Here is a 2053-nt window from a genome sequence, read left to right on the forward strand (position 1 = left end):
ACTGTATATTCTGTTCGCTACAGAGTATAAACTCTGAACCTATTTGTCACGCCCTGACCTTAGAGAGCCTTTTAATGTCTCTATTTGGTTTGGTCAGGGTGTGATTTGGGGGGGGGGCATTCTATGTTCTTTGTTTCTTTGTTTCTGGCCGAGTGTGGATCCCAATCAGAGGCAGCTGTCTATCGTTGTCTCTGATTGGGGATCATACTTAGGTAGCCCTTTATCCCACCTGTGATTGTAGGTAGTTGTCTATGTGTAATGCCCTGTGAGCACTACGTAGCGTTATGTTTGTTATTTCTTGTTTTGTTGGTGACATTACAAATAAACTAAAATGTACGCTGCGCCTTGGTCCTTTCCTTTCAACGAGCGTGACACTATCCATTCAAACCCCAGTCCTACCTACTTAAAAGTCATGGAAAAGGTGTTTTTTAAATATTTGTCCAGTAGGTTTCCTCAAGGAGAAAGCCCACACTTCTATGTCAAAGATAATAAAACAAAAACACTATAGTAAATACTACAGTATACTACAGTCATGTCCACAAAAACCCTACAGTAAATACTACAGTATACTACAGCCATGTGTTTTTGAAAAACCTAGTGAATACTACAGTGAAGTCCACAAAAACACTACAGTGAATATTACAGTATATAAACTTAGTAATACAACAGGATTTATATCATAGTATACTATAATATTTTTTCATGTGGGCAGGCTCTCACAGATCTCTTCATAATATTGTCAAAGTTTTCATTATTGGTAGGCAATCTAGGTGTGTTTAATATCCATGAATCCATGAATTGCTGGCTTTATGTGAACGTCTATGGGTGACCAAGCTGATTCTAAAATGCCGGTGTGGGATAATTCATTCCTACTTTTTATAGTGAGGGTACTTCCCAATTTAGTACACTAAATATTCCCATGCTCTGTTTAAAAGTAGTGCCCTATACAGGGAATAGGGTCCCTTTTGGGATACAACATGCTCATGCCAAGAAACCACCATTGTAACTTATATTACCTACTCAAGACAGAAAGCAGCAGCTCCCAAAGACCATATGGGTGAACTGGAGGAACTGTAACCCCTGGTGCTTAATGCTTTATTAATGGCGTACAGTATTAAGACATCCTGCTTTAAAAACAAATGGATTATCTCAATCAATACACTGCAAGGTAATACTTTCAAGGGGGCAGAGTAGGGGTGACAATTAGGCTCATGCTCTAAGCTAATGTTATCCCCCTTTAGTAAACAACATATTTCTTTGTAAGTGTTATTTGGTTTATTGGTCATTCAGCACTTTGTCGTCAGCAAGATATTGGAAGGCCACTATAGAGTGAGAATCACATTGCTGCCTCTTTTACTTTGCCAGAGCTGCTCTAACCCCCCTTTGCTGCTATAACCTCCCTTTGCTGCTATAACAGCCTCCACTCTTCTGGGAAGATTTTCCACTACAGCCACAAGAGCATTAGTGAGGACAGGCACTGATGGGCGATTAGGCCTGGTTCGCAGTCGGTGTTCCAATTCAACCCAAAGGTGTTCGATGGGGTTGAGGTCAGAGCTCTGTGTAGCCAAGTCAAATTTTTCTACACCAATCTCGACAAACCATTTCTGTATGGACCTGGCTTTGTGCATGGAGGCCTTGTCATGCTGAAAGTTGGAAGCATAGAATCGTCTGGAATGTCATTGTATGCTGTAGCATTAAGATTTCCCTTCACTGGAACTAACGGGCCTTGCCCGAACCACAAAAAACACGCCAGAGAACGCTTTTCCACTGCTCCAGAGACCAAGGCAGCGAGCTTTACACCACTCCTACGAATGTTTGGCATTGCAGATGGTGATCTCACGGAAACCCATTTCATGAAGCTCCCGATGAACAGTTCTTGTGCTGATGTTGCTTCCAGAGGCAGTTTGGAACTCGGTGGTTAGTGTTGCAACTGAGGACAGACGATTTTTACTCGCCACACGCTTCAGCATTCTGAAGAATTCAGTCCAGTTCTGTGAGCTTGTGTGGCCTATCACTTCGCGGCTGACCCATTGTGGCTCCTAGACGTTTCCAC

General features: G+C 42.2%; 1 pseudogene; it reads left to right on the forward strand.

Moving 5' to 3' along the window:
• Positions 1 to 419: 419 nt before the first annotated feature.
• On the forward strand, positions 420 to 470 carry LOC116376297 (uncharacterized; annotated as a pseudogene).
• The last annotated feature ends 1583 nt before the right edge of the window (positions 471 to 2053 follow it).

Source organism: Oncorhynchus kisutch, linkage group LG1 (genome assembly GCF_002021735.2).
Source record: "Oncorhynchus kisutch isolate 150728-3 linkage group LG1, Okis_V2, whole genome shotgun sequence".
NCBI lineage: Eukaryota > Metazoa > Chordata > Actinopteri > Salmoniformes > Salmonidae > Oncorhynchus > Oncorhynchus kisutch.